The sequence below is a fragment of the Symphalangus syndactylus genome, chromosome 2 (assembly GCF_028878055.3).
Source record: "Symphalangus syndactylus isolate Jambi chromosome 2, NHGRI_mSymSyn1-v2.1_pri, whole genome shotgun sequence".
Classification (NCBI taxonomy): Eukaryota; Metazoa; Chordata; class Mammalia; order Primates; family Hylobatidae; genus Symphalangus; species Symphalangus syndactylus.
In genome coordinates, this window is record NC_072424.2 from 96,933,559 (window position 1) to 96,957,848 (window position 24,290).

Sequence of the window (24,290 nt, forward strand, 5' to 3'; positions counted from 1 at the left end):
CTGTAACCCAACCACTTTGAGCACATGTTCTCAGGACCTCCTGAGGATCTGTGGCTGGGCAGAGACACCTAAATGTGATCTGCAGAGGATTGCATAGAGAAAGCTCTGCCTGTGGCTGACATACTGAGAACTAACCTGGGCGCCTCCCCGTGAGAGGTGACAGCGTGCTGGCAGTGCTCACAGCCCTCACTTGCTCTCAGCACTTCCTCTGCCTGGGATCCCACTTTGGCGGCGCTTGAGGAGCCCTTCGGCCCACCGCTGCACTGTGGGGAGCCCCTTTCTGGGCTGGCCGGGGCGGGAGCCGGCTCCCTCGCTCGCAGGGAGGTGTGGAAGGAGAGGCGTGAGCGGGAACCAGGGCTGCGTGCGGTGCTTGCGGGCCAGCTGGAGTTCTGGGTGGGCGTGGGCTTGGCGGGCCCCGCACTTGGAGCACCGGGGCCCTGCCGGCCCCGGGCAATGAGGGACTTAGCACCCGGGCCAGCGGCTACAGGGGGTGTACTGGGTCCCCCAGCAGTGCCAGCCCACCGGCGCTGGGCTCGATTTCTCACCAGGCCTTAGCTGCCTTCCCACGGGGCAGGGCTCGGGACCTGCAGCCGGCCATGCCTGAGCCTCCCACCCCGTCCATGGGCTCCTGTACGGCCCGAGCCTTCCCGACGAGCACCACCCCCTGCTCCACGGCGCCCAGTCCCAACGACCACCCAAGGGCTGAGGAGTGCGAGTGCACGGCGTGGGACTGGCAGGCAGCTCCACCTGCAGCCCTGGTGCAGGATCCACTGGGTGAAGCCAGCTGGGCTCCTGAGTCTGGTGGAGATGTGGAGAACCTTTATGTCTAGCTCAGGGTCTGTGAGTGCACCAATCGACACTCTGTATCTAGCTCAAGGTTTGTAAACACACCAATCAGCACCCTGTGTCTAGCTCGAGGTTTGTGAATGCACCAATTGACACTCTGTATCTAGCTGCTCTGGTGGGGTCTTGGAGAACCTTTATGTCTAGCTCAAGGGTTGTAAATACACCAATCAGCACCCTGTGTCTAGCTCAGGGTCTGTGAATGCACCAATCAACACTCTGTATCTAGCTGCTCTGGTGGGGCCTTGGGAAACCTTTGTGTCCATACTCTGTATCTAACTGATCTGATGGGGACGTGGAGAACCTTTATGTCTAGCTCAGGGATGGTAAACGCACCAATCAGCACCCTGTCAAAACAGACCACTCCGCTTTACCAATCAGCAGGACGTGGGTGGGGCCAGATAAGAGAATAAAAGCAGGCTGCCCCAGCCAGCAGCGCCGACCCGGTCTGGTCGCCTTCCATGCTGTGGAAGCTTTGTTCTTTCGCTGTTTGCAATAACTCTTGCTACTGCTCACTCTTTGGGTCCACACTGCTTTTATGAGCTGTAACACTCACCGCGAAGGTCTGCAGCTTCACTCCTGAAACCAGCGAGACCACGAGCTCACCGGGAGGAACGAACAACTCCAGACGCGCCGCCTTAAGACCTGTAACACTCACCGCGAGGGTCCACGGCTTCATTCTTTAAGTCAGTGAGACCAAGAACCCACCGATTCCGGACACACCAGCAAAACCAGCCATGAAGCAGATATGGTGAGGCTTTCCTGATCTTTTAGGGCCCAGATGCATTTCACTGAGATGCATGTTGCCTTTTGCTGAAAGCGTCTCATAATTAGTCTTTACATGTGTTTCAATCTGGTTTCACACTGCTTAAATTGTAGAAAGCGCATTTTATTTCAGTCCACTAGAGGGAACCAGAGGGATTAGGCATTGGAGCTAACAAGGCTTTAACATTCTTAATGTTGTAATTAGAGAAATTTCTAGGGATTCTCAAAGTGAGCTGACTTTGAGAGAGCTGAATAGGGGAGTGTTTTTTGGTTTCATTTTTGTGTTTTGTGTGTGTTTGAGGGGGGGTTGTTATTGTTGTTTTCTTTTTAACTTATTTGCATAAAAAGACTTTTTTAGAGCAATTTTAGGTTCACAGCAACATTGAACAGAAGGGGAGTTTAAAAATATGTAGATTTAGAGCCCTTGCCCCCAATCCACAAAATCAGAAGCTTTGGGGATGAGGCCCAGAAATCTCTATTGTAAGGGTTGGTGGAATATCTGCCTTTGGCAAAAATCTACTCAATTATATAAACTTTAAGCCCATCAGGGGCAGGGACACACTGCAAGTTCCTAGCATCCACAGCAAGATGTACAGAGGCTCGCAAGGTTTTAAACATTTTTTTTTTTTAAAGATAGACGTGGAATACTTGGAGATTGTCAATATTTGGAGTATGAGTCATATTTTTCCATGTCAATATTTGGAATATGAGTCATATATTTTTCCAATTAAACAACTTCAACTGTTAAGCAGAATCCACATAATTTACTTAGAGCCCAAGGAAAATCTGAAAACTACCATGTGAGGAAGACTTACGGCTCCAGAAATGAAATTTTAGGGAGCCCCCAAATCAGAAAACAGTATATTGTTTCTGAAATAAGCATTTAATGAAAGACTGACAGATTCCTGTAGATCTTATCCAGACTCAGGGAATAGAAATAAATGCCCTAGACTCAATTGCCATGAGACACAGATGTTTCCGTAGTATCAAATACATTCTGGCACACTGGCCAACAGACACAAGTTGGAGTTACAGGGAGAAGAGAGGCCATAGAGGTTGTCACAGGGGAGGATTTAATAAATTCTATCTTCATAAAAAGTAGTTTAGTAAAAAGTGAAGATACTCATTGATTTATAGGGGGTTATGTTAGATAGCCCAAGTGACATGAAAAAATTAGCAATCTAGTTTAAGAAACACAGAACTGCCTACCCTGATGGATCCAGCTGCACTGTGGAAATTTACAAAGTAATTTGTTTAAACAAACGTCAAATTGCCAGAAATCATATGATAAGACCCAGTCTTCATAACAGGTCTCTGAAACTCTAGTTTGAATATCAAATAAAACTTCAGAACAATGATTTGCCTTTCCCAAGGTCTACCTGAAGTGGGTATTTGACATAGTGTCCTGCTCAGAATTGTATTTCTTTTTTTCTTTTTTGTTTTTTTTTGAGATGGAGTCTCGCTCTGCACCTAGGCTAGAGTGCAGTGGTGTGATCTTGGCTCACTGCAACCTCCGCCTCCCAGGTTCAAACAATTCTCCCTGCCTCATTCTCCTGAGTAGCTGGGATTACAGGCACCTGCCACCATGCTCGGTTAATTTTTTGTATTTTTAGCCGAGATGGGGTTTCACCATATTGGCCAGGCTGTTCTTAGACTCCTGACCTCAGGTGATCCACCCTCCTCTGCCTCCCAAAATGTTGGGATTACAGGCGTGAGCCACCATGCCCAGCCAGAATTGTATTTCTTGATGCCAATGAATTTCCTAAATCAAAGGTGGAAGGAAATGTCTCTTTACTTCCTCCATCTGAAGATGTAAAGATTCTCAGCTAGTCAGACTTGAAACATTTATCCTAAAATATTCTTCTGGATTAATTAAATAAAACAATAACTTAAAAATATTGCAAGGCTCAGTAATAAGTGTGGAATAAATGTGGAAACAAGATTCCTCTCTTTAAGCTTTTGCCTGAGGCATCTGGGCAGACTAGTGGCAATCTTAGACTTCTTCCTTACTCTTTTTTCAAAGGTTTGTTTGCCATGTATGGAGGGCACTCATACACTTTTATTTATTTATTTTTTGGAGAGGGTCTTGCTCTGTTGCCCAGGCTGGAATGCAGTGGTGTGATCATGGCTCCCTGCAGCTTCAACCTCCTGGGCTCAAGTGATCCCCCTACCTCAGCCTCCTGACTAGCTGGGCACACAGGTATGTGCCACTATGCTAGGCTAATTAAAAATTTTTTTTTTTTTGTAGATACTGGATTTTTGCCCAGGCTAGTCTCAAATTCCTGGACTCAAGCCATCCCCCCACCCAGCCCCCTAAATAATTGGGATTACAGGCATGAGCCACTGTGCCCAGCCTTATACACTTTTATAACCTAACCTACTATAGCATAAAATAAAATCATGTATTGTGTTTTATGCTATAGATACATTTTAATACAGGAAGACAGTGGAGTATTGGAAGATGTGGTAAGGAGATTTACAGGGATAAAGCTATTCTTTAATTTATTCTCTAACATTTGGAAAAGAGGTTATATGAGAGAACAGTATAGTTTTTAATACTCAAATCTTCCAAGGAAAGCTTGTAAATGAATAAAATTCCATTTCTAGCTAACTTGGTTATATTTCCTTTCTTGCATAACCATGCCTCATTTTAAAATTTTAAAAACTTTGCTCCACCATAAAAACATTCCTTCATTTGTTTATTTTTGTTTTGAAATAACAAATGCCAAATTCTGTGTAGGTTTTAATGATATTGTCAGAATATTTATCATTTCTCTCAATAAATAATCAATTTACACTGTTAGCCATCCTGTAATAACTGCAAAATCAGTTTTAGTCTCTTACCTGCCCCTTTCTGCTAAGAGTTTTTCTTCTATCAGCCTATGGTTGCAAAGGCAATGTAATTTGCAGTAAGCTGGTTGGCAGCAAACCCTGATAAATCCTACTAGCTGGCTTGGCTAGAGGACAAGAGCTCTTGTTTTAGGTTCTGATACAACTCCAGCCACAGGAGATCATTAAAATTGTCATCTGGTGCTACAACAGCTGCCTGGATCCCAGTCTCTATAATTCATGCACTCGAAATCCACATTTTTGAAGAGAAAGGTAATTACAATTGTAAAGGCCACTTTTCATTCATCTGCAAATTTTTTTAAAAAACGTACTCATCTATTTTCCCACATGTTAGCCACCCCTTACTCTGCCCTGCCTATTCTACCTCTGAGAGACATTTCTAACGGACTCACAGCTCTCTTTTCTTTTGAATGGGGATGTAGCTCTCTAATCTTTTGCAACACAGTGACCCAAGTCGTTGCTGCAAATTCTTGGAAGTTGGCAAGTTGAGGTGAAATCTACTTATTAGCCTGGCTTTAAGCTGCACCTTTCAGGAATATTAGATTTCAATTAACTTTTCCCTTGATAGTGAGGAGCTTAGAAGATGGGTTGACTGGGATCCAGATGTTCACATGAGGCCCCATCATTTTAATCAACTCTAAGTGTTGAAATATCAGGGGACAAAGTGAAATCAGGCAAAGAGCGAAATCAGATAGGATTTGTTCATAAGTACTACTGGTTTGAGGCTTCTCACTGAGTTGAAGAACTGGGCCGTAGTAAATCTTATTTGATTCTGCTTGTTTATACTCAATTGTGGATATTTTGTGGGATCAATGAGATAAACTCATCAGAGGTCTGAGAATTAGCAAAGTCTTAGGAGGAAGTATGTATTCAGAAGAGAAAGCTTGGCAAAGTGTTTGGCACATAAGTTCTACTAGTTCGTTGTTGCCAACTGCATTCTACAGCTCAGTTCCTATATAGGCTTTTTTGGCGTAGTTTGATTTATTCTGAATTGTTTTACTAGCTTATTATAAATTGTATTAATTGAGGATTGATAAAAGTAATTGTCACAGCTTAGGATCCCTAGGAAGACTCCGAGATGGAGATTAACATGCAGGAGGGTTATTAGGGAGTGTTCTTGTTGTTAGCACCTATGGAAGGGAAAGGAAGGAAGTAGGATTGGGCAGAAGTAAGAGAAGTGGGGCTGCAGTAGAGCCGAGGGAAAGCCTCAGCCTGCCCTACAGAGAGCTCTGAAACTAGACTGGCTCTTTGGAGTTGGCCTGACTTGAGGTGAGTAAGTTGGGCCTTTGTACCTCATGTTAACCAGTTACCTGAGGTAGGCTGCCCCAAGAAATGGGTGTGATGTGGGCAAAGTGACTTTGTTCAGCTGAAGAAGGCTGACAGTTAAGGGCCGTCTGCCAGCAGCACTCTTAGCTGCTGGGAGAATTACTTCACCTCAGAAGGGGGTCCTCCAAGTCACATCACAGTGTCTCTCAGTATCTCTTACAAGCACACAGGTGCATACCACCACACCTGGCTAATTAAATTTTTTTTTTTTTTTTTGTAGAGACAAGGTCTCATTATGTTGTCCAGGCTTGTCTCAAACTCCTGGGCTCAAGTGATCTTCCTGCTTTGGCCTCCCAAAGTGTTGGGATTACTGGTGTGAGCCCTCATGCACAGCCAGTAAGCACTTCTTGAAGAAGACACAAAAGTGCAAAATACGCAGGAAAAGATTAATACACTCAGTTACATTAAGACTAAAAATCAGGTCATCAAAAGACATAATAATGAGAATAAAAAAGATACACTAAAAATTGAGAGAAGGTATTTGCCACTTATACTATTGACAGAATATTAGTATCTAGAATATAAAACTTTGAAGAATCAATATAGAAAAGACAAACTAATACAAAAATGGGGAAAACACAGGAACTCTTACAAAAGGGGAATACAAATAGTCTATAATCTTAGGAAAATGTCAACCTCATTGGTTATCAGGGAAATGCAAACTCAAACTAAACTGTACGGTACCAGTTTTCAGTTATCTTTTGCTCCCAAAGATATTATTGCACATCTAATAGATTGACAAAAATTTAAAAGTCTATTGGGGGGGCCAAGATGGGAGGATTGCTTGAGTCCAGAAGTTTGAGACCAGCCTGAGCAATGTAGGGAGACCCTACCTCTCCAAAAAATAAAAGTAAATTAGCTGGGCATGGTGGTGTACACATGTAATCCAAGCTACTCAGGAGGCTGAAGCAGGAGGATCACTGGAGCCCAGGAGGTTGAGGCTGTAGTGAGCCATGATTGTGCCACTGTACTTTAGCCTAGGTGACAGAATGAGACCTTGTCTCAAAAAAAAAAAAAAAAAAAAGAGATAAAAAAAGAAAAAAAAGTGTATCACTTCTTATCATAAAAGAACACAATATACTCACTGAGATCACATGGGAAAAACTCACAGGCAGAAGAGTTAACAGAATGTGAGTCCTCCATCCTCTTGACATCTTTCTAGGGAGGGAGAGGTTCCAGGGGCATTAAATCATGTTGGCTCTCCTCAATCCAAGGGTGTGGAGCAATGGAAACACTATCCTCTGCTTGTGGGAATATAAACTTGTATAACCATGTCCAGAAATTTTTGCAATATTGCATTTTGCATATTGGAGAGTTGAACCTGTGCCTAACCTTTGATCCAGCAATTCCCTCCTAGTACATTCCTTAAAAATACTTTCATACATATGCCCTAGAAAACATGTTTGCAGAAGCCTTACTCTTAAGAACAAAAAGTAATAAATAATCCATAAATGGATAAACTAATTACGGTACACTTATAAAGTGAAATACTACTGAGTAATACAAAACGAATGAACTACAGGTACATGTATCAACCTAGAAAACAATATTAAACAAAAGACTCAAGTTGCAAAAGAATATGCACAATATTTTTTTTAGCGAGCCATATATATGACATAAAAATATGCAGAAAAGAGAATGGTCAATACCCAATACAGAATGGTAGTTACATCTGTGGAAGAGGGATCAGGAAGTAATTGGAGAGGAGCACACAAAAGGCTCTAAAGAACTGGTAATGCTGTGTTTCTCAAAGACCATAAGAGCTTATTATTCTTTAAACTCTACAGATACATTTTAGACAATCTTTTTGTAAAAATGATCTGCTTCACAATAAAAAAATTACAGTATTCCTTAAAAAAGACATAATTTAAAATGGAAGGGCTATTTCAGTAAGTGAATGAATGTTCTTAAATATTTATCACAACACATCAAGCATCTCCCCATCTTCCATTCCTCCCTGTCAGAATAGAAAAGTATAAATGGACTGAGCCTGGAAAAGAGAGTTGTTTCCATAGTTCACAAATGTTACTACAGAAGTCTTGGTAATTTGTTTTCAGAGTTCCCTCAGAGAAGAGCTAAACTAGAATAATAAGCTCAGATCCATACTTCATGCAAAAGATTAGAATTTGGTTGAAATTGATTCACCAGGTGAATTCTACTTTTTAGGTCTGTAGCATTTTAGTATTAAAATATTAAAATATATATTATTCTTTTTATTCTCCTAAATGTTCAAATGTTTCAGAATAGAAATCTTATCAACTCTGTTGTTACCCAGATGGCCCTAAATACTAGGGTTTTCCTGCCAAAAAAAAAACCAGAAAGAATATTTCCAGAAGTATAGCACATTTTTTTCTAATGTGTATACTAATCACTAAAATTGTAAAAGTAAAATTCTTGCCCAATTATAGATAGCTTTCAATATGTATATGCGTTTTAGTTGCATAATGATATCAAGATAATTTATTGGCATTAAAAATATTGGCAGCACAGATTTGATAGACCCATGTGTCACTGAGAGTTTTTTGAGTGGAAGCAAACAAATCCAAATCTGGCTAGTTCAAACTAGAAAAGATTTTTTTGGAAGCTTATGGACTATTTCATTAAAGTGAAGCAGCGACTGACCAACCAGGCTTTGGAAAGGGTAGAATTAGGGTAGCTCCAGGAATCTAGATAATGGGACTTGTCGGGCAGTATTTGTTCCTAGATACTATCATGAAAATAAACTCGCTTCAGTATTTTTTCAATTCTTGTGTCACTGTGCTCAACTTTCCAATTCCTGCTACAGTCTGGCCTGGTTTGGGCCACATGCCCATTTCTTGGCAAGAGAAAAGTACGGCATAATTGACAGTTCCACCAAGACTGCTACAGCGATAGGGTTGACATGGTGCAGGGAGAAGTCTGGGATTGTCCAAAGGAAAACCAAGATGCTGTTACTAAAAAAACGGGGACATTGATGCTGGACTGGCAAATACGCAGATAGCTACTATAACCCCTTTAGCAGAAATTAATTTTGCTATAATCTTCTTATCCAGAATAATTGTACAATTTATATTAGCGCTACAAACATCTGGGCACTGTCCCAGTCTGCTCAGCTGCCATGACAAAAAACTATAGACTAGGTGACAGACTTTAAAGTAGAAATTTATTTTCTCACAGTTCTGGAGGCTGAAAGTCTGGGATCAGGGTGCCAGCATAGTCTGGTTCTGGTGAGGGCTCTCTTCTTGGCTTGCAGAGAGCTGCCTTCTCGCTGTGACCTCACATGGCCTTTCTTCTGTGTGTGTGTGTGTATGTGTGTGTATGCGTGCGTGTGTGTGTGTGTGTGTGCGTGCACGCCAGATAGAGAGAGAGAAGAGAGATAAGAGAGAGGAAGAGCTCTTTCTCCGTTTTGTTATAAAACCAATCCTATCAGATTAGGACCCCACCCATATGTCCTCATTCAAACTTAATTATCTCCTAAAAGCCCTATCTGCAAATACAGTCACAATTGGACCTCATTTAATCTTAATTACCTTCCTAAAGGCCTTATTTCCAAATACAGTCACATTAGGGGTTAGGGATTCAACATAAGAATTTTCAGAGGACACAATTCAGTCCATAGTAGGCACCTACTATGGGACTCAGAATTTGCTAACTCATTTTTGATAATCTTCTCATTCTTATGGACAAATATGATTGCAAAGTCCAGTGAGTGAGCACACCAGCCATTTCCTGAGTCATCTGTCAGGGGTTTGTCAGGCTCTATGGGGTTTATTGCTGTCGGCAGTCCTGTCTCTCCTCCTCCTGGACCAAGAAACCCTGTCCTCAGAGCCGAGGCCCTGTCTCCGATGTCTATGTGCCAGGCTGGCTTGTTTGAGTCTATTACTATTCTGTAGTTCAGCTCCACAGCGGTCACTGCTCCATCCTTTGTAGTGTTTCCTCTTCTGTTTTGCAGATACCCCAACAGAAATTCTTAGCAAGGCCAGGTGGAATAGCAGACAGATGTGGAAGTCAGAACAGCTGTGTTCTATCCCTAGCTCCAGCACTTAGACAAGCTATATGAATTTAGGGAAATCACTTAACTTTCAGTAAGTTCTTTTATGCCATGAGTGTGCATTGCTTTCTTTCAAGTTTTGTGCTAGGTATTGAGAAGTCAGTGATACATATTATGAAGGAAACATAGAATGCTATGAGAGCATGATGGTTGGGGGAGGTATCAGCGAATCTGGTGGTGTGGGCTGCAGAAGGTTTTCCTGAGGATGTGACTCCTGATAAGAAAAGCAAAGGATGAGCAAGAACCTGTGAGAAATGGTGGGAGCAGGTGGGGAAGGAAATGCATCCAAGACAGAGGAATAGCATGTGCATAGGCCCTGAAGTAGGAGGGACTTGGCACATTGAGCTTCTGGTTGGCTTCACAACAGATATGGGAAGAGTGATGTGAGATGAAGTTGGGCAGGAAGGCATGGGCAAGAGCATGCAGCCATCGGGTCCTTGCAAAGATTTCATTCTGTGTCCCAGGACCTGTGGTGGGAGTAATGGGGAGACATGATCCAATATGTGTTTCGAAAAGGCTACTCAGACTAAAACATGGAGGAGTTACTGGAGAAGACCAGAGGTGGCTGTGGCTAGACAGTGGTGTGGCCAGAAGGATGGTGGTTTGGAATAGGATGGGGAAAATAGAGTTAAATAAACATGTTAGTCATTCCTAACAAAGGTTACTGTGCCTGAGCATTGTATTGTATCTACCTGACTGGGCCAGAGTGTTGTGTACTAGTGTACCCAGTTGTTGTTGTTGGATCAAGTTGTTGTAGGATCAAGTGAGATATGTGAGCTACCCAAATTCAAATGGCTACTTTGGGATCTGGAGTTCACTGATTTCTTTAACAGATAGTACTGTTTTTCAATTTCCTTCCTCTGTTAGTTTCCTGTTGCTGCTATAACAAATTACCGCAAACTTGGATTAAAACAGCACCAATGTATTATCTTAAAGTTCTAGGGGTCAGAAGACCAAAATGTGTCTCACTGGGCTAAAATGAAGACATTTGCAAGGCTGATTATGCAAGCTCTTGGGGAGAATTCATTTCCTTACCTTACCAGCTTCTAGAAGTGACCTGCATTCCTGGCTTATGGCTGCCCTCCATCCTGAAAGCCAGCAATGGCCAGTCAAGTCTTTCTCACATTTCACCACTCTGACACACTCTCTCCTTCCTCGCTCTTTATTATTATTATTATTATTATTATTTTTGGAACAGAGTTTGGTTCTTGTTGCCCAGGCTGGGGTGCAATGGGGCGATCTCGGCTCACCGCAACCTCTACCTCCTGGGTTCGAGCGATTCTCCTCCCTCAGCCTCCCGAGTAGCTGGGATTACAGGCATGCGCCACCACGCCCGGCTAATTTTGTATTTTTAGTAGAGACGGGGTTTCTCTATGTTGGTCAGGCTGGTCTCGAACTCCTGCCCTCAGGTGATCTGCCCTCTTCGGCCTCCAAAATGCTGGGATTATAGGCATGAGCCACCGCACCTGGCCCCTTTCATTTACACCGATTCTTGTGGTTATATCAGGCCTACTGGAATGATCTAAAAAACCTCCCCATCTCAAGATCCTTCACTGAATCTCATCTGCAGAGGCCCCTTTGCCATGCACGGTAGCAGATTCACAGGTTCTGGGGGCCAGGACATGGACCTCTCTGGGGGTGGGGCTTGGTTCTGCCCACTCCTCTCCCCATGCAGCTCAAATCATGAAACGGAAGTGAGTTTTATCTACTTTCCTTTTAGTTTTGTTCTCAGTGGATAACTGAGCAGTAAAGCGACTGAAACACAGGGACAACCAAAGCTAAATCAGCCTCTTTCTCTGGTGCCTGATGAATTTCAAAAGAAGCCCAGAGAGCTTGCTCTTTATTAGAAAGTCAAGTGTCGAAACCACAGGCCTCTCTGGAGCGGCGGGGGAGAAGGGCCCAGCAGGTTGTTTCTGGTTATCACACTTGACTCACTGTTCTCAGAATATTCCAGCCAATATCTGGAAATCTTTAACTGTGAGTGCTCTGTCGAGCAAGATTTCCTACCTACAGGGATACTCGTGGGGAGAAAAAATAGGCACTTTAAAGAAAATCCCTGACACGTTTTACAGCAGAGACAGGAAAAAATTCATGTGAATAAGAAAAGATGTGGAACTTGTTTCCTTATGGGAGACAAGATTCTAAGCAATTTCTTAAAGTATTACACGTTCTCATAATGTTGTATATTTAAAGTAAAAAAAAAAAAATACCACTGGGGATATTTGGTGACCCATTTAAAACGAAATTAATTGGCATTTCATTGTCAGGGTCCAGGCTGTAGTTTTACAAATCTCTCTCTCTGGCCCTTTTAGAAAGGCAGCTTTGAAAACGAAGCAAAGGGTTGTCTTCAAGTCCTCTTTTTTTTCCCTCGAGCAAATGACTAGGGTTTCCTGATTCCAGGTAAGAAACTGCCAATTCAATCACAGCAAGTGAAACATTAACCCTTTCAGATGCACAAGTGTGTGAGATGTGAGGGAATTCAGCAGCTGCTGCCATCATCTGTGCTCACTCCCCAGCTTTGAACAGTGGCGCCTTGCTGGGGCTGCCCAGGGTGGCTTGGACCTCAGGCCCCTGAGTGAGAGGGCTTAAGGACTGGCAGTGGGGAGTTGCTAAAAATGTGTGGGTCTTCACCTGTAAAATGGATTAGTAAAAAAAATATGTGTGGGTGAAAGTGGGCTTAAGAGGGAGCTTGGGTACTAGAATGTTCAAGAAGGCAAGGTCATCCAGGAGGAAAATGGTGCAGTCTGCCCTCATGAGGTGTGGTAGGGAGAGGACATTGAGGATGTAAGGGAGTACCAAGAAAGGGGAGCAGGAGAATGCATTTTCTGGCCACGTGTCTTTATTGTTTGCCATTTCCCATGCTAGTGGGTTGTCTGATCAGATTTGCTTCTTCAGTGAAAATGATTCTCCACTTTCCCTGGCCTCATGAGAGAGCCCCTGGGAGAAGCAGTGAAACTGACTTCAGACAGGATGGGCCTCACCTTTGAAGGACAAATGCACAGGAGGTACCCAATATGCAATATCCACTTTCCCGAACTCACAGGGCATTTCTTTCTTCCTTTCTCAGCCATTTTCAGAACCATGCTCTCCGCTTTCTTTCAGTCCTTGTAATCAGCATCATCTCATCCGCACCTTTCAGCCACTGGCAACACAATGCCTGCAGTCTGGTTCCCTTGCCTTCCTTCTCTGCTGTTGCAGTTTGAAGTCTCAAGGGCACCAGCAGAACAGAGGCTGCTTCTGCCAGAAATTGAGAGTCTCCTTTCCCACACTCCAAGCAGGAAAACCGGTGAAAGGGAGGCGAAGGAGGGTCTCTCTTTCCTTTTCAGAATCCTGGCATGAGAACCCTGCTGGGATTTACACACAGCACTTTATTTTGCATCGTGGTCTACAGCCACTGTCTTTTCTATTAATGCTAGAATCGATTCACTAGGTAATAAATGGAGGAATCCTCCCTAGGCTTTCCAGCAAAATTACTTATGCTATTAGTAGCATTAAGCAGGCGTTGACAACTGGAGATAAGCCACGTGATGTTCTGTCTGCTGAGATACGTGGAAGCCAAGGCTACTTTCTATGACCTGGAGTAGGTGATAGGGACAAAGGAGAATGTAACCATTTGAGTCTCAAGTCCTTTTCTAAGATTTGGTCATATTAGGAATTGCTCTTCATTTCTTTTACTAGAGAGCCACAGCTCATTAAAACTAACTAGACCCAGAGAGCATAAAATAACAACATTTTAAAACTCAGTCTTTGCCTTAGGGTTTAGCAACCTGCCTAGTCGAATTGCCCTGGTGTGGATCTTACAGCAGAGATGCCTCTGTAAATAAATCACCAGGTGGCCCTGTCCAAACCTCTGAGAAGTTTGTGTCACTGAGTTTGTCACTTCTTCCTTCTGGCTGGTTGCAGCTCGACAGTCGAGTGCAGCGTTGGCACCAACCGGAGGGGCCTGGATGCAGGGCTGCTGCCTGCTGCATGGCAGGAGGGGGGATCCAGGGAATCCTTTGCCTGAACTCCTTTATTTTATTTTATTTTTTTGAGACAGAGTCTGGTTCTGTCACCCAGGCAAGTGGCGCGATCATGGCTCACTGCAGTCTCTGCCTCCCAAGTTCAAGCGATTCTCCTGCCTCAGCCTCCTGAGTAGCTGGGACTACAGGTGTGTGCCACCATGCCTGGCTAATTTTTGTATTTTTAGTAGAGATAGGGTTTCACCATGTTGGCCAGGCTGGTCTCGAACTTCTGACCTCAAATGATCCACCTACCTTGGCTTCCCAAAGTACTGGGATTACAGGTGTGAGCCACTGTGCCTGGCTCCTGTGCTCCTTAAAGAAAAAGTCCATTCTGGGGCCCCAGAGCTGCATATTGTGGAAAGAAGCTGTGTAATAAATATTCAGTGACATCTATTCCAATAGAGGAGCTCAGAGAAATTTGAAGTAAAAATACATTATTATTTTATTACATCATCTCCTTAAAGGAATCACACAACAAATCCTGTCTAAGCCCAAATAATCACCCCTTAATTTTATCTCTTCTAGAAATGCTGATTTTCATAGGTTGGAGAATGGTTATTCCTCTAGAGTACAGAGCACCTGGGTATGTCAGCCATTTAGCAGCAATATAGTTAAAGCCTTGAGAGTTAATCATTTCTATCCCTGCTCCCAGCAAATCTATTTTGTATGCCCCAGCTTGGAGAATGTTACGTAGGACTCGGGCGAACATCTGAAGACCATATATCAGCTAGGCAGCCCAAGCCTCTCTAGGGTGTGGTATTTATGGATGTGGTGACTACTGAATCGGCTGGGAAAGGACGTAATGACCTCGAAAGCCTGATGGTGTCACTTCCCGAGATCATCCCAGGCACACTGTTTCTTCTAGGACAAGGAGGATAACGCAATGCAGCAGAGGGCGTATTCTTCAGAGACTAAAGGCCACAACAATTAGAAAGTTTCTAAAGCCAGGCTTGATCTACTGAAGTCCACACTTAACATTCCTCATCCTCCCAGGGATGAAAATGACATTGAACATTTAACAACTCACGGTGAATGCAGACCCGGTTGGAACTAGAGTGGAACTTAAAAAAACAAGAATGGATTTAACATTGCGAGTCAAGCAGCACAGGGAGAAGGACGTTCTTACATTCAGAAGACAAATAAGCTAAAAGTCAGTTTAGCTATGTTCATTACTCCTTTCCAGTACGAAGCCTCAGCATCTACAAAATGCAATTAATTCTCATAGACCTCCTGGAGGGGGAGTGTTGTGGTTGAATTGTGTCTCCCTGAAAGATATGTTGAAGTCCTAACCTCAGCAGCTGTGAATGTGACCTTATTTAGAAATGGGTCTTTGTAGATGTAATCAAGTTAAGGTGAAGTTATACTGGATTAGGATAGCTCTTAATCCAATTATTGCTGACCCGATAAAATGAGGGAAATTTAGACACACACAGAAAAAGCATGCCAAGTGAGAACACAGACACTCAAAGGGAAGATGGCAAACAATGGCGCTATATAGCTATAAGCCGAGGGCACCAGGGATTTCTGGCAATCACCAGAAACCAGGAGAGAGGTATGGGGCAGATTCTCCCTAAGGGCTCCTAAGAAGGAACCAATCCTGCTGGTACCTTGATTTTTAGCTTTTAGTGTTCAGAACTGTGAAAGAATATGTTTCTGTTGTTTTAAGGTACTCTGTTTTTGGTACTTTGTTGAGATATCCCTAGGAAGCTAATACTGTGATTATTCCTTTAGTAGGAGAAACAAACACAGGTTTCAGGGATGTTAAAGAAATTGCCTAAGATTGCATAGCTGGTAAATGATTAACATAGAGAATTAAAATCCAGGGTTGTGACTTCAAATCCTAGATCCTTCCCCCAACATGAACTTGCTTTATGAGATGCAGAGAAGCCCACATTGTCCTGTTCAGAAAATCCACTAGTCTGTATCTCTGAAAACAGTTGGCAGGGAGGTGAGTAAAACAAAAAGATGTGCAGCAATTCCACATCTGGGTATATGCTCAAAAAGAATCAAAAGCAGGGTCTCCAAGAGATATTTGTGCACTCGTGTACACAGCATTATTCACAATAGCCAAGAGGTGGAGACAACTGAAGTATCCCACAGCAGATGAATGGATAAACAAAACGTGGTCTCTACATGAATAGAATATTATCCAGCCTTAAGAAGGAATGACATTCTGACACATGCTACAGCTTGAATGAATCTTTAGGACTTGATGCTAAGTGAAATAAGCCAGTCACAAAAGGACACACACTGTACGATCCCACTTGGATGAGAGCATCTAGAGTAGGCCAATCCAACATGAGAATGAGGAATTGTTTAATGGGTTTAGAGTTTCAGTTTGTAAGAAGAAAGAGTATTAGAGATTGGTTTGACAACAACGCCAGTTAACAATATTGAGCTGTATACTTAAACTTGATTAAGATGGTAAATTTTATATGTGTGTTGTACAACATTTAAAAAGAAAGAGAGATGTGCATGGGGCTTTTTCTGATAACAGCATTATTAGCTTGGCCTAGATGTGAGAAGGCAGTCTGATAGAACAGGCTGGTTTCCTCATTCAAGAAAATATTGTTTCTCATGCCTGTAATCCCAGCACTTTGGGAGGCCGAGGCGGGTGGATCATGAGGTCAGGAGATTGAGACCATCCCGGCTAACACGGTGAAACCCTGTCTCTACTAAAAATACGAAAAAAAAAAAAAAAAAATAGCCAGGCGTGGTGGTGGGCGCCTGTAGTCCCAGCTATTCGGGAGCCTGAGGCAGGAGAATGGTGTGAACCCAGGAGGCAGAGCTTGCAGTGAGTTGAGATAGCACCACTGCTCTCCAGCCTGGGCAACAGAGCGAGACTCTGTCTCAAAAAAAAAAAAAAAAAAAAAAAAAAAAATATTGTTTCTGCCTGTCTGGGACTTGCGTCCTATGGAAGCATTCACAGAAAGGGGTCTGCCTACCTTACTCCAGTGGGGCCTGGAAGCCCACAGCTCTGACAGGTGCTGGCTTTGCCCTTCATGCCAGCACACACTCTGCCACTGTTAGTCCAAACTGCTGTTAGAGTCAGCGTGGCTCAGGTGTTTAGCATCTGCTCCTGAGACTGACAGTGCTAGGTTCTTTTCTCAAAAGACTTGGGGAACAAACTCTTTCTTTGCTAGTAGGTGAGCGATTTTAATTGCATTGCTTCTTTATTTTGCTAGCTTGTGGTGAAGATAAAAGTCATGAGAGTCTTTTCTATGGACTGTCCCTGCCTCCAAAAGCATGCTGCTTAGTAGCAGAGCTCTGGCTAAGAAATGGAGAGACAGTGCTGAGCTGCTGCCAGCTCCTGTGAAGTGCCCCCTGGCCTAGGGTGTTATAGATGGGTGGTATATGCCTCTATTTTGTTTGCACCCCTACTTGTCTTTGTGTCACTGACATACACATTCACAGTCTGATTTACTTAATGTCTGCAACTAATTCTGCTGAGAGTTTACAGAGTGCAACAGGGCATCATAGGTCTAGCAACATCATCGTGTTATGTGATAAATGTGTTGGTCCTTCTCTGTCGGGCTCTCCAGGTCCACTCTCCACCCTTCTCTGCTGACCTCTAGGCATGGCATGTCCAGTGCTTCCCTTGTGCTGTAGCTGCAGCTGGTTTGTTCCTGAGTGGCACTGGCCAGAGATTGGCAGGCAGGTGGAGAATCCATCCATGGCAGGTATTCTCTCTGCTCCCTCTCTGCTGGTCCCTACCAACATCGTGACCCCTGTGGAGGGTTGGGTGGAGTGGCCTTTCATGGCTGCAGCTCTCCCTAGATGGCAGCAACAGCTTCCTCCCATTGTCTGCTAGGCTGTAGGGGTGTAAGAGCTTCCTGTTGTTGCTAGGCCCTGGGAGATAACTGTCTTTTATTGGCTTCTTTAGCTCTTTTTTTTTTTTTTTTTTTTTTTTTTTTGAGACGGAGTCTCGCTCTGTCGCCCAGGCTGGAGTGCAGTGTCGCAATCTCGGATCACTGCAAGCTCCGCCTCCCGGGTTCACGCCATTCTCCTGCCTCAGCCTCTCCGAGTAGCTGGGACTACAGGCGCCCGCCACCACGCCCGGCTAATTTTTTTTTGTATTTTTAGTAGAAACGGGGTTTCACCGTGGTCTCGATCTCCTGACCTCGTGATCCGCCCGCCTCGGCCTCCCAAAGTGCTGGGATTACAAGCGTGAGCCACCGCGCCCGGCCGGCTTCTTTAGCTCTTACCCCCACTTCTGCAAATACACCCTTCTGTCATTAAACCCTTCAATCACTCCTTTGGATATGATCTGATTCCTGCTGGGACTCTGACTCAGTGAGTGCCAGGTAAAAAATACCACAGAGAACCAAGGGGCTAGGAAACAACAAGTAATATCAAAAATAAAAGCAAAAAGTTGGTTGATACACTTAGGTTCACTGCCTCACTGGCTGGCGTTTTTAATATGAAAGGCCCTTCGGCTTGGTTTCTTATTTTCAGTAGTCTGCAAATCTTTTAAGACATCCATCCTCTGTATATTTCAACCACATTCTTCTCCACAGATAAGGCGTGAGTGTTTTGAGGACCAACTGTTAGGAAGAGCTATGCACCAGTGACCCAATTCAAAAGGATAATAGTAATCATGCTAATAACAGTGACAGCTAGTATCAATATTTATTGTTTATCATATACCAGGCATTGTGCTAAATCTTTTATGTATCATCTCACTGAATCTTCACATCAGTTCCATTAAGCAAAAACGTGATTTTTACAGAGAAGGAAATCAGACTTAGAGAGGCTAAATATTTGCACATGATTTTACAGCTAGAAGTAGAACCTAGGCAATCTGACAGCAGAGCCAGAGCTCTTAACTAGTATTGCACAAGTATTTCCCCAAATGTGGCCCTAGTACCGCTAGTGGCATAGGAGACCATTTGGGGACAGTCTATGGGTGAGGAGTTTGATTTGCTTAGTTATGTATTTATAGTTAGGATAACCTTCTATTTATGACAGGTGATAGTGACTTTTCATTTTCAATAGTGATATAATTTCCCTCTCAAAATAAACATAATTAAATAAATAAATTTAAAGAAAAACATTGAGGATCTATGTAGGCTGAGTATAGATATGGCCAAAATTATGACTGAAATTTGGGGAACTCTACACTCCACATTGGCCCGCAGTGTGCTCCACATGCTCACACAGAACAAGACTGCTAGAAATGAGAAAAATTATATACCATCTGCTCTTCAGTGCCTTTCCTGATTAACTTACGTGTGTGTGTGTGTGTGTGTGTGTGTGTGTGTGTGTGTGTGTATTTGGAGACAGAGTCTCGCTATGTTACCCAGGGTGGAGTGTGGTGATGTGATCACAGCCCACTGCAACCTTGAACTCCTGGGCTCAAGCGATCCTCCTGCCTCAGCCTTCCAAGTAGCTAGGACTACCAGTATGAGCCACCATGCCTAGCTTAAATCACCCATATTTTCCCATTTCCAGATACTATTCATAATACAGTCAGTTTTGCTATAACTAGGGTTTCTGTGTCACCAATTGGCTCATGAATTTGACAAATAAGGAATAATGTCAGCATAGTATGAGAATTGTTGGTCGACATGTATCTTTTCCCAGATGAGAGATGCTGTAAAAATGGGCGTAGAGTTAAAATCACCACCAGGAAAGGAATAGTCTCCCTCTCCCCTGGTGCACAGATTGGAGCTCTTCCAACTCTCCTTGAATTAAAAAGGAGTGCCTGTACCCAAGGTTTCCTCCCAGAGATGTGCACCCCCAGGCTTGCATTTATAGCTCTTGCCCTTTCCACATGATAGTCACTACATTCCAGAAAAAACCAAATGTAGTTTACTAGCAGGATAGAGCCAGGGCCCCAAACCCTAGTTAGAGGCACTAAGACATCCAGCAGGGGCAGTGGCAGGCTCTGTTTTTTTTTTTTTTTTTTTTTTTTTTTTTTTTTTGTCTCCCAGATGCCTACAAAATGTGCCAGCCTAACATCAATACCACCAACACAAGCACCACTTCCTCCTCTTTCTCCTGAAGCTGAAGTCTCTTCCAAGTTCCTCATCCAGTCATGACTAAGGCAGCAAATAATCAAGTTGCTTCAGCTACATACTAGTGGCTGGGAGAGGGTTTAGCATGGGTGCATCCTAGCTGTGGGTCTGAGCGATGATACAACCTGGAATTAACCACCGGGCTTCCAACTGGTCCTGTCCCCTTGAAGACTTGATTCTGACTGGGGATAGAGTGGGGTGGGGCCTTTTGCCAATTCCAACTCCTCATTGTTTGCTGACATAAGATGAGGGCTCCCAACACCGACCACCTCTCACCAGGCTGATCCTTGCTTGAGTCATATCCCTTCAGAGGTGATAGACTGAATCTAGAAACAGACCAGACCACATGTATAAATAGATCATTGACCCACTCTCTGTACCAGAAAAGGAAACCAACCCCCTTATGTACAATAAACAACCCAGGAAGTCAGCCTGCTCGAACTCAGACTTGTAGGAAGCCAGGCTGCTATCTCTGGTGACAATCCAGGAAGCTGAACAATAACTTCTGTAACAATCAGCCCAAAATGGCCAGGACCTGATTAATAACTGACAGCTTCCCTAAATTTTGTCACCATTTTTAACTTAGGAACAACCAGAGAAAGCCAAATCTGCACCTACCTCTAACCAATCACACAGTGTGCCCTGCTTCCAGTTAGCCCACCTGCAGCTTCCCCAGGCCAACAGCCTCCCATCAGGGCACACCTCAAGACTTCCCTTTTTTTTTTCCACTCTAAAGCTTTCCCAGTGCTTTGCCTGTGATGGGGTCTCTGACAAAATGCAAGTGATGGTGGCCAGCTTCATTGCTATAGCAAGCTCAGAATAAATAGCCTTTGGTTTTTCTCATTTGGTTGGTCTTTGTCTATTTCCATGAACCTATAACCTGCTTACTGTCTACCCACTCACCCTAGTTCCCTGCCTAGCAATGAAACTCCATACCTCAACTTCTCCTATATGGACAAGATTTCTTCCTCTGCTGGGAAGAAGATCGTGGCCAGGAGAGTGTCAGCAGAAGCACTTTCCTGGGAAAGAGCCCATTCAGGGCTTGGCTGGACTTCTGGTTGTCTCCTGAGTGAGGTGCATGGAATGCCTATCTTCTTCTAAGAGCCAGTGACCAGGGAAGACTGTAACTGGGTTTTAGGTCCAGTTGCTATTTTATTTTCCAGTCCCACCTACCCCACGAGAGTTGGAGCCTAGCCTTATTCTTGCCAATTCCTCCTTCTCAGTGAGAAAGTGTTGCGTATGAACCCAAGCCCACTAGTATGGCCCTAACCCCCAGTGGGTAAATGTCCTCTCTGCCAGCTGCCTGTCCCCACGGCCAAGTCCAACTGTCTGGATTCTCTTTGTCCCGCCCCTGCTCTGCCTGCAGGGAGCCTCTCAGCTCTTTTCTTTGTTAACCCCTTCCCCAGCACACTGTTGCTGCCTGCATCAGATGTGTGACTAGCCAACACTGTTCTACAACCCTCCCAACATCATGAAACTGGAATCATTCAGTCATCCTGCCAGGCTTAGATCCAGCAGAATTTTTGAACAGATTGAGAAGTGGCCACATGATGGCACTATAAATCTAGCAATGCCCTCAGAAAGTTGGCAAACTGCAAAGCCCCAGGGAGTTAGGATCTGTATTTTTTTTTTAATGAATGTCAGAAAAGTGAAAACTGGTAATGGTCAATAGCCCCCAGAAAATCTTGATCTTATTTTGCTAAGGATTCTTCCTGATCAATGGCCATTTGTTTTTGACACTTGCCAAACATTAGCTATCCCTCTTCACGCATCCCACCGCCCAACGCCGTCGCTTTGTACTCAATGCATGCACATTTCTGTTCTAAATAGTCTGCCGGTTGCTATGAACACAAAAACAGACACATAAAGATTTAAGAAAGATGGAAATGTCTTACCTAAGCATGAGTGAAATGATTTCTGCTTTTGTTTTGGTCCATCATTATGCTAAATAAACGGAAGCCTTTTCCCTCTTCACACGCAGAGCTGAGCCAGTCACAGGCACAAATGAAAATTGCCCATCTCTAGAAACAAATTCCTTGGCTGCCCTGGTTGATTAGTCATTACACATTTACATAGCACAGAAAAGGTTGCCCAGGTAATCATAGAAACATTTGATATTTTCCCATGCCTTCTCTTGGCTGATCCAAATTCTTTGGAATTGAGGTTTGTTTTGTGTACCCTTTTAAAAATGAGCACTGTGAGATTTACTCAGACCTCTTATTTTTTCATGTGAGTGAATCATAGCCTGGTATGCCCTGAGCTTTGTATGAAAGGCAGCACAGCACAGTGGAGAAAATACATCTTCAGGCTCAAGTGGTGATGGGTAGTGCCGGCGGCAACCTGAATCCTGGCTCAACTCTTTCTTGCTTTCTTGGCCAGCTGTTCTCTACTTCTTTGACTTTCAATTTGCTTATCTGTGAACTGGGATAAAGAGTACTGAACTTCTAAATTTGTTTGGGGGACTAAATGAGATAATGTAATGTATGTAATAGGTGTTCAACCAAGGGTAGCTAGTATTCTTCTGAGTAGAGTGGATGACTCCAGTGTGTAACCTATGGCCAAGCAACTGAAAGGTGGAGAAAGTTTCTCATGCTCTTTTGGAAATCTCATGTGGTGATTAAGAGCATGGTTTTTTGCATCAAACTGTCTGCATCCATACCCTAGTTCTGCTATTTGTGTAGTAGATGCAATAGAAAAGCGTAAGCAAAGCTTTCTAAGTCTCACTCTCTTGGTTTGTAATGTCAGTAATCATAGCTCCTGCCTCATGATGCTGGTGTGAGCATTGAATGAGACAATGCATGTGTTAGGGGTTGGTTTGTGTCCCACAAAATGTGTTGAAGTCCTAACACCCAGTACCTGTGAAGGTGACCTTATTTAGAAATAATCTTTGCTGATGATCAAGTTAACATCAAGTCATTAGAGTGAGCCCTAGTCCAGTGCAACTAATGTGCTTATAGAAACGGAAATTTGGACACAGAGGTACCCACACAGGAAGAACACTGTGAAGATGAAGGCAGAGATCAGGATACAGCATCTGTAAGCTAATAAATGCCCAAAATTGCCAACAAATGATAAGATGCTAGGAGAGAGGTATGGAAGAAGTTCTCCCCGACAGCCCTCAGAAGGAACCAGCACTACTGACACATTGATCTTGGACTTCTAGCCTCCAGAACCGTGAGACAATACATTTCTGTTGTTGAAGCTCCCAGTTGGTGGTGCTGTTATGGCAGCCCTAGCAAACTAATACAACATGGATATATGTGACCCAGGGCATGCCTCCCAGTAAGCATCCAGTAAATGTTCGACACTAGTGCCGTTGATGTGGCTAGTGAGATCTCCACTATTTCTTTTTCTTTTTTATTTATTTATTTATTTTGAGATGGAGTCTTGCTCTGTCACCATGCCGAAGTACAGTGGCATGATCTCGTCTCACTGCAACCTCTGCCTCCCAGGTTCAAGCGATTCTCCTGGCTCAGCCTCCTCAGTAGCTGGGAATATAGGCGCACACCACCATGCCCAGCTAATTTTTGTATTTTTAGTAGAGACGAGGTTTCACCATGTTGGCCAGGATGGTCTCAATCTCTTGACCTTGTGATACGTCCACCTCAGCCTCCCAAAGTGCTGGGATTACAGGCGTGAGCCACTGCGCCCGGCCACCACTTTCTCTAATCAGTAGCTTCACACAGGAATATTCCCAGCTGTTTTCTCCTACCTGTTACTAGAACCCGCTTTTCACTGTGATGCTTAAGCATGTGCAGAAAAGAAAAGAATATCCAAAAGCAGATTTCGATCAAGCTGTTGTTTAGATTTTTGGACCATTTAAATACCTTGAGCAGAGATTATTAAATAGAAAGGCCAGTGTATAAAGAATGGTTTTATACAAGGTGAGGGTAGAACCAGACAACACCCATGATTACATTGCGGGGTGTTTTGGCAGATGTCAGATCCATGGCTAACACAAGACAAACCAGCAGTACTGAGTGTGGGGATGCGGATTCCTGATTTGCTGTTCACGCATCTCTTGGGAAGGGAAGTTCACCTCATGAAAGGCACATGATTCATAGCAGGGCTCCTTGGTGGCTGCTTTTTTTTTTAAAACTTGTTCTGCAGCAGCACAAAGGAAGCAGTTTTATTCTTTAATTACTTGATATGAACTGTCTTGCTGATGACAACTGTGCAGAAGTCTTGCAGAACCTATCTGGCCTGTAACTTGAGTTTGGATCTTGGCATCCTAACTGTCTGTAAGACAGCAGAATCTCTAAAACCACCTACACAGCAGAGAAGCCTATACAGCTCCTGACTCATAGAAGGGTTCAATAATAAGTATTTGGTGTTAGAATAAATGAGCTGTGGGCCAGGCGCAGTGGCTCACGCCTGTAATCCCAGCACTTTGGGAGGCTGAGGTGGGTGGATTGCCTGGAGTGGGTGGATAGCTCAGGAGTTCGAGACCAGCCT

The 24,290-nt window shown here is 43.7% G+C and overlaps 1 long non-coding RNA gene across 1 annotated transcript in view; it reads left to right on the forward strand.

Annotated features, from left to right (window-relative positions):
• The first annotated feature begins 308 nt into the window (after positions 1 to 308).
• The window catches only part of LOC134733014 (uncharacterized), a 58,510-nt gene continuing 34,528 nt past the window's right edge, over positions 309 to 24,290 (forward strand). The window contains exon 1 of the long non-coding RNA XR_010116555.1: positions 309 to 1,594. This is a non-coding gene — a long non-coding RNA (uncharacterized lncRNA). The remainder of the gene's footprint in view (positions 1,595 to 24,290) is intronic.